This window comes from Protopterus annectens, chromosome 2.part0, assembly GCF_019279795.1.
Source record: "Protopterus annectens isolate FY-2018-M chromosome 2.part0, PAN1.0, whole genome shotgun sequence".
NCBI classification, from domain to species: domain Eukaryota; kingdom Metazoa; phylum Chordata; order Ceratodontiformes; family Protopteridae; genus Protopterus; species Protopterus annectens.
Genome location: NC_056728.1, coordinates 1,724,441,105 through 1,724,449,414, shown reverse-complemented (window position 1 = coordinate 1,724,449,414; position 8,310 = coordinate 1,724,441,105).

Below are 8,310 nucleotides of genomic sequence, written 5' to 3'. Positions count from 1 at the left end.
GGTTAACATTACTTACCTTCATGTAAACCCACCCAGTTTGGGTTTGTAAAAGGCAGATCATGTCTCCTAAACCTGATAGACTTTTTTGAAGCAGTCACCAAAGCTGTAGACAAGGGTAAGGTGGTTCACACAGCCTATCTAGATCTTGCCAAGGCTTTTGACACCATCCCCCACTCTGGAATTATAGAGAAACTCACTAAACTAGGTATAAATCCCTATGTCACAAGATGGGTTGCCAACTGGCTCACTGACAGAACCCACACTGTGAAAGTAGCAGACTCCAAATCCGACTTCAGACCAGTGACAAGTGGAGTACCACAGGGTTCAGTCCTGGGTCCTCTCCTGTTTGGTATCTACTTCTCTGAAGTACAGGCTAACACAGAAGGTCTTTGGCTAACGAAGTTCGCAGATGACTGCAAACTAGGAGCCATAATCAAAACTCCTAATGATGTGGACATCCTACAAAAGGGCCTCACTGAGACAGATGCCTGGTGTCAAAGCCATGGTCTCAAGCTCAATGCCAAAAAGTGCATTGTCATCCCATTTGGTAAAAACTCTGTACCCATGAATTACAACATAGGCGGTAGTATACTTAACACCAAAAGTGTGATAAGAGACCTTGGGACACAGGTGGACAGTAGTCTCTCCTTTGATAATCACATTGCCACAGTAGTCAGGAAATCCTTCTATATGGCACACCTCATCACAAAAGGTTTCTCATCCAGAAAAAAGAGGTCATTGTTCCCCTCTACTCATCACTCATTAGACCCATCATAGAGTACAATGCCTCTTTTGGTATGTACCTCACAAGACATCTCCAACAACTGGAAAGGCTGCAGAAATACCTCACAAAGAGGATTAACGGCCTCAAACAGATGCCCTATGCTGACTGTTTCAAAAAACTCCAGTTTTACTCCGTCGCATATCGCCTACTCAGAGGTGATCTCTGCCTAACATACAAAGCTATGTCAAACCCAGAGCTGTTGGACATGCTCCACTTAAAGAAATCCCAATCCCTCCAAGCTACACGCTCTAGGGACCTAAACCTTGTCACCACAATAAACAGAACATGCCGGAGGAATAGATTCCTGTCCCAGAGACTTCCCATACACTGGAATAAACTACCCATCTATATCAAACAAAGCTCCTCATTAGCACTCTTCAAGAAAAATCTTGATGACTGGATGGGAAATAGGAAATTCACCCCACCCTGTGGCTCTGCTCAACAGTGGCACAGGAAAATAATTTTCTTGGGTGGCAAAAGCCAGGGTACCTTTTTGGCTGGGCTTGTATAGGCCCCAGGGCCAATAGCCTAGTACCTACCTATGAACCGATGAACCTATGAAACCCATGCAAACCTGCTTACAATTGCTTAAAAGTGCCTTAATCAATCTGTATGCATCAGCTCCTGTTCTGGCCAGAAACAAAATAAACAGCCTTTGCAGGTCTTGAACCCAGGACCTTGTACACTATAATCACAGTAGGTAACCACTAAGCCATCACAGCAGTGTGTAAGATTGAGGTATCACCAAACAGATCCTCACTGTAGGAAATACAAACTGAACATGTGAAAGGAATCTATATACAGTTTTATATTGCATAACCTACTACAGGACATAAATATGTGAAATGGAGGACTGCATTAAGCCCAGATGTGAGGTATCATTGTAATAAAGTGTTGAAATCCCCTAAAAAACACAAGGACCCCATACAGTGCACGTACTCATGAATCATGGATACCAAACACATATATAACATGTAATGAATAATAAATCAATGCCACAATGCAAATATAATGCAACTTAAATATTAAGCAATGCTAAGCATTGCACAGCCCAGCTTAGTAGGTGTAAGCAATATGTAGGCCTGCTAACTCAGTCTGCCCATTGGTATACCCCTTTAAGCAATGCCAAACTTAAGTAAGCAAGTTTTATTTATTTATTTATTTTATTTATTTTATTTTACATTTGTTAACCAGGCTAGTCCAACTGGATATATTTCCATTTTCAGCAGAGGCCCGGGGAGAAAAGCTCCACAGTAACATTTAAATGTTTATAATGTACAATTCTAAGAGAAAAAAAAATGAAAATGTAAGCCAAACAATACAAGAGAGGTTTGCCCATAGCTTAGCCTTTCCAAAACTGTCCAATCAAGGCAAAATGCGGGAAACCGGCCTTATTTAAACCCAGCAAGCAGGAATACATCTCATTACTGGTTGTAGCTTCCCCTTGTAGGCACTATGTCTGGAATGGGAGAGGGTGTGCACTTTCGAGTGCAGCGCTGGGACATGCAGGAGTTCAGAGTCATGGCAGAACTCCTTGTGAAAGGCCATGACCAGAGACTGCTGCAGGGCCAGTACCAGGGTTCCCAATACACAGCAGAAGCCTGGGACTATCTTGCCCGTGACCTCACCAGTGCCACTGGCATACCTCAAACTGGTGAGCAGGTCAGGCATCTGAAGCAGAGAAAGGGGGAATCTCTTGGATCAGTGGATCCAAGAGGCTAGGAGGACAGGGGAAGTCCCAGCTGTGTGTAAGTATCAGTCCACTACCTGTTTAATAATTGCCAGCTCATGTATATTATGGATAAGTATGGCTAACTATTCCTCTTATGTCTTTCACAGCAGAAGGTGAGCAGGCTATGAACCAGGAAGCCCATGACTGTAGACTGCAGTGGTTGCAACGCGAGGCAGGTTAATAATACTCTTGCATGTACTGTCATAGGAAATAAATCTAAAAGTAGTAGTAAGTTAATTGCCTGTATAAAACCTGTATTGTTTAAGGCATGTACTGCATACACCAGAGAATAGGGCAGGAAGAGTCTCATATAGGTTGTATGTAAATAAAAGCATAATAGCCTGACAATTAAGGTCTAACTGCTGGACTGCATGTGTTCACTCTGGTATCATATGGTAATGTAGAGTTGCAATCACTTAATAGTACTGTTGCAGTAAGCATTGTTACCCACACTGTGCTGCATAAATAAATTGTGTAGGAATGTTTGTATATGACTATTGTAATCCCAAGAGGTCAAATAGTACAAATGAGAGAGAAGTAGATAGAAAACACTGAAAAGACAGACAACAAATTCCAAATAGCACACTCAACTGTGATGTGAACTGTTGTATTTTTTGCACACACAGCCATGGTTCGAATCCTGGGAGTGGTAGTAGGCTGTATGCAGAATCATACTCCACAAGTGTACAGAAATGTCCAGAATGTCCAGTAAATCAGCCCATAGCTGTTGCCTATCACCCTGTCCCCCTGGCAAATCAGTGGGATGATCCCAGATGTTTAGGCAGCAAACAAGACATACAACTGATTTTCAGACATCTATAACAACAGACCTGTCACTCTAGCAACCCCACAAAATGTTATAAGAGTAAGTAGCCAAGTATGACCCTTCGCCAACCCCATGTTGTCAAGCTGTGACCAGAGTGTGTACAGTAACAGAGTAAGACATACGTACATAATACTAATGTGGAAAATGATAATTTGTGTGGCAACATGCAGGTAGTGCTAACAAACATTGTGCTCACAGATCTGTCAGATACGAACACTGTGCCTATAAATAAAAGATTGATATCCTGTACTGGTACTGCTTACTCTGGTATTGTATGGCATTGTTAGTGTTGAAGTTGCTCATAATAATAAGGTATTACTCATCACCGTCACCCACACTGTACTACATAATACAACTGTCTATGAAATCCTGTATGAGTGTTGTAATTACAAGGACAGAACGTAAAACCACAGGAGAATTATAGACAGAAATCAGACAAGAGATACACAGCAATACCTATATGACACATTCAACTGTGATGGACAGTGTCTTATTTTTAGCAGAAGCAGCCACGGTTCGAATCCTGGGAGTGGTAGTAAGCTGTATGCAGAATCATACCCCACAAGTGTACAGAAATGTCCAGAATGTCCAGTTATTTGGCCCAAAGCTGCTGGCTGTTACCCTGCCCCCTGTCATACCAGAGTGCTAATTTCTGACATGTAGGCATTACCTGTACATATTTGTAAAATGTCAAATAAAACAAACCTGTCATTGTATAAGTCATTAAATGTTTAAGAGGGCAATAGTCAAAATATGTCCATGTTCACCTGCATGTGAAGACATGCCCAAAGTGTGTGCAAAAAGAGATGGACAGGTATGTGCATAACATCAACCTGGAATCTGGGAGTATGTGTAGAAACAGTTAGGTAGTGTTAACAGACAATATCTCCACAGGTATACCAGGTAAGAGGTGTATACTGCAGGTAAAATCAGTTCATGTATATAGCTGTCAACAGCCATACCACTGTCCAAACTTAGGCAATAGGGTAGCGTACTAATACCTGTAAGGTACAGATCAAAGCACTGATTAGGAAAGTAATGCGAACTACAGGAATATACTAGTTGTTAGCTGACATTTTCTCTCCCCCCACCATATCTGCAACAATAAATTAAATACACAACTCAATTAGTATGTGCTGACTTAACTCTACTGTTGGGACATATGTCCTATTGTTTGATAATTATTTACATTTGTTTCTATGCATGTGCTATGTTGAAATACTTCCACATTGGTGGCATGCTGCCATCAATGTACCTGCATGCTGTTGTAATGAGCACTGTGGTCCCATTTATGTATGTGTTCTGTTTGCTATGCAACTGTTCCATATCTGGTGTTTGGGTTAATGGGAATATCTATGCATGCTGTTATACCTAATCCTGGAATGTGTTGAGTATTCCTAACCCACATATGTTAACAAAATTTAAACACCATAGCATGTTTGGGAAGGCCTGTCCCGACGCACCCACCTGTCCCACCTCAGCTGGATGTGGCACCGGGCACCAGCATGTCTGGGGCCCAACCCGGGACCTCCTCATCCGTTGGTCCTGCACCACCTTTGGGTGGAACCACATCAGGGGATGGGGCTTGCCCCCCTGGGAGCGGGCACAAAGAGGAACCTGTCACCTGTCGCCAGGTCCGGGTCATGGTGCATAGCGAGCTCCGCAGGGAGATCAGAGATCTGCTACGCCAGCTTGAGGGCCATGTGTCACAACAAGAGGGTCGGCCTGGCCCTCCTACTCAGCCCCCAGCACAGCCACCTTTGGGGCTGTGAAGGTGCAGTGGCGACTGCCCATGGGTGGGGACCTCAGTCCCACTGTTTCCACTAGGGGGCTCATGGGCTTCTGATTTCCCAACACCCCTCACCATCAAGGTGTTTACCCCCCATGTGTCATATACTGCCCCTGTATGCATCTTGTTTGTCTTGTCTGTTAACCTACCCAACCTACCTCCCCAAATATACCTACGATCCCTCCCCAACATCCCATTCTCACCTGAAAAAAAAAGGGGCAATCTGTTCCCCCAAAAAAATCTCGCCCCATACATAGCTGTCCATTTTGCACACCTGTCCATAGGACACGTAATCTGGTCTAATTGGCTTAACAACATATTATTGTTATCCTCACCCCTCTCTCAGGGTTATGAGTGTCCAAATCTATCTCCAAAATCAGTGTATATGCACAGCTGTTGCTGTAGAAGAAACAGGCAGCTATGAACCTTCTCTACACCCTTCCTGCCCATCCCTTGCAATTTTCCCTACTGTCTTAACTTCTTTCTTCCCCTTTTTCACCACTTTCCTATCAACCCTTTTTCATTTCTTTTAAAGAAATTAGCACAGGGGTAAGCGGGAGCAAGCACTTTTAAGCAGCAGTAAGCGGGTTCAAGCCTGTTTGCGTGGGGGTAAGCAATACCTACACAGGTTAAGCAATTTAGAAGCTGAGTATAAGAAACTGTAACTGGAAGTTAGCGGTGCTTACCTTCGCACAAACCCACTTACAACTGCTTAAAAGTGCCTTAATCACTCTGTATCCAAGGACCCTTGTTCTGCCCAGCAACAAAATAAACAGCCTCTGCAAAGCTCAAACCCAAGGCCCTGCACACCATAGCCAAAGTTATTTACCGCTAAGCCATGTCATATATACACAACCTGGATGTTTTCACAAACATATCATCCAGCAGAGTCATTCAACAGTACAGGAAATATATTTAAACATGTAAATGTATATATTTATTTATGTATTTATTTATTTTACATATGTTAACTGTGTTAATCTGACTGAGCTTTTGACTCATTTTAGGCAGAGACCCAGGGAGAAAAATTCCTCTGTGAATAAAATGTAACAAAGTGTCATTGCAATCAGCAAAAAAGTTACTATCAGGTTACAATAGGACGTGTGTGTGTGTATATATTTCTATCTATACAGATATAAAAAGAATCCACCCAGAGAACACAAAAGTATCCACAATAGTTCGTATGAGGCAATGGCAAAAAACACAAGGAATATAGAGCTGTCCTTAATTGTGTATCTTACATATGCAGTCAATGCAACTGTTATTACGAACTCTTCAAAAGGCTGAGACACCTTCGCCTACTCCACATCAAAGTAATACAAGTGCAGAAGGTGTTGCAGATATAAAAACTTCTCTCAAATATCCAATATAGGAATGACACCACTCCGATGTAAAAAAGATAATTTAATTTGTAAGCGCTTTCATGGCAACCAGAAAAGCCGCTTCATCAGACAAACTATGCGCTAACTAAGCGCCAATTTTAAAAAACAGGAATGGTAACTCTCGTCCAATGAAACAATTCATGGGATTTAAAGTACCCATACCTCCATTACTGAATCCTCTCTAAATTTAATCAAAAAATCAAACTAACAAATGCATATGCCTACTTTAAAACTTTGCATTATAACTAAACATGACAAGTGTAAAAAATAATGTATAAAAATACATAAACCACGAATGAAATGCATAAAATTCTGCCAAGGTGACAGGGATATATGTGTATATATAAAGAATATACACTAAGATAAATGCATGAAAAATACATAAAAAATGCATAAAAACTAACCATGATATAACAGACTATCTCATATAGAATATTCATACTCACAAAACTAAAAACAAACACTCACATGAACACACTCAGTCAGACACAGACGCACAAATATGACTGGTTGGTCCTTACTAAACAGCTAACCTAACCATCACTCAAATTTGTCAAATTTATAACATCCAAAAGTATGTAAATAATTATAATGAGGTTACCTAATGCATAATATAAAGGGGAATGAAAAATGAATGATATGTAATGTAAATGTAAATATAAATACAAAAGGGGGATTCACAATGCTAATGAAGGTGTACCTGAGATGGGAGTGAAAACACTTATCTAAGGGGCCTGCCTTTTAGAAAAGGTTTAATGGAAATAACTTCATTTAACCCTTTGTCCCTGTGAGCTGCCAACCTGCAAATCCATCTAAGCTCCGCTTGCTCTGTTATATTCACAATATCTCCTAGCCTAGCACTAGTATAGATGACTTGTATCACTTGAAACAGGAACCTATGTGCCTCTCCCTCTTTCATTGTATGCTTCGCCAGGGCACTGTATTCATGTCCTCTTGCAAGGCAATATCTGTGATCTCGTATCCTCTCCCTCAGTGTCCTATTCGTTTTTCCTACATAGAAGGAGAAGCACTGGACACAGTGTGCTGCGTATATAATGTTCTTCGTGTTACAATCACTGTCACAGTTAATTGTCCATAAATGGCCTGTAGTTGGATGCCTATAGTAATGAGATTCATCAATGAAAGTGCACTGTGGGCAAGTCCCACACTTATGTGCCCTCTCCAATCCTGTCCTGGCATTGTTCCCCAGACCAGAAGTGCCACATAATAATCTCTTAAGGCTGTACATATTGCTAAACACAAACGATGGACTCTGCCCCACTAACTTGGCTATCTGATCGTCCGCTGTGAGTATATTCCAGTGCTTCCTCACGGAGTACTGGATATTGCTAAGACCACGTCCAAATGGCATAATAAAACCCAGAGACCTTGTATTAGTAGTCTTACTGGATTCATAATCGGTACTGATCCCTGCATTTGAATAAAATGGTTTAGCTCTAGTTTCCCTAATGTAGTTCATGTCTCTATAGACCTTAGATACTTCTTCTTCCGTATATCCTCGTGTAATAAAACTTTCATAAAGATCCTCCATTCCTAGATGATAATCCTCAGCCCTAGTTGACAACCTGGATATTCGCATCATCTGACCTTTGACCACATTGTTAAAGGTACGAGGATGATGCATACTTTCTCGATGAAGAAAGCATGGTCTATAGCAGGGCTTCCGATGAACCTTCGTATTGAGGGTGTTGTGTCCCTTGAAAATAGTGACGTCTAAAAAATCTATGCTGTGAAGGTCATATTGTATGGTAAACCTCAAAAAAGAACTACTGGGTT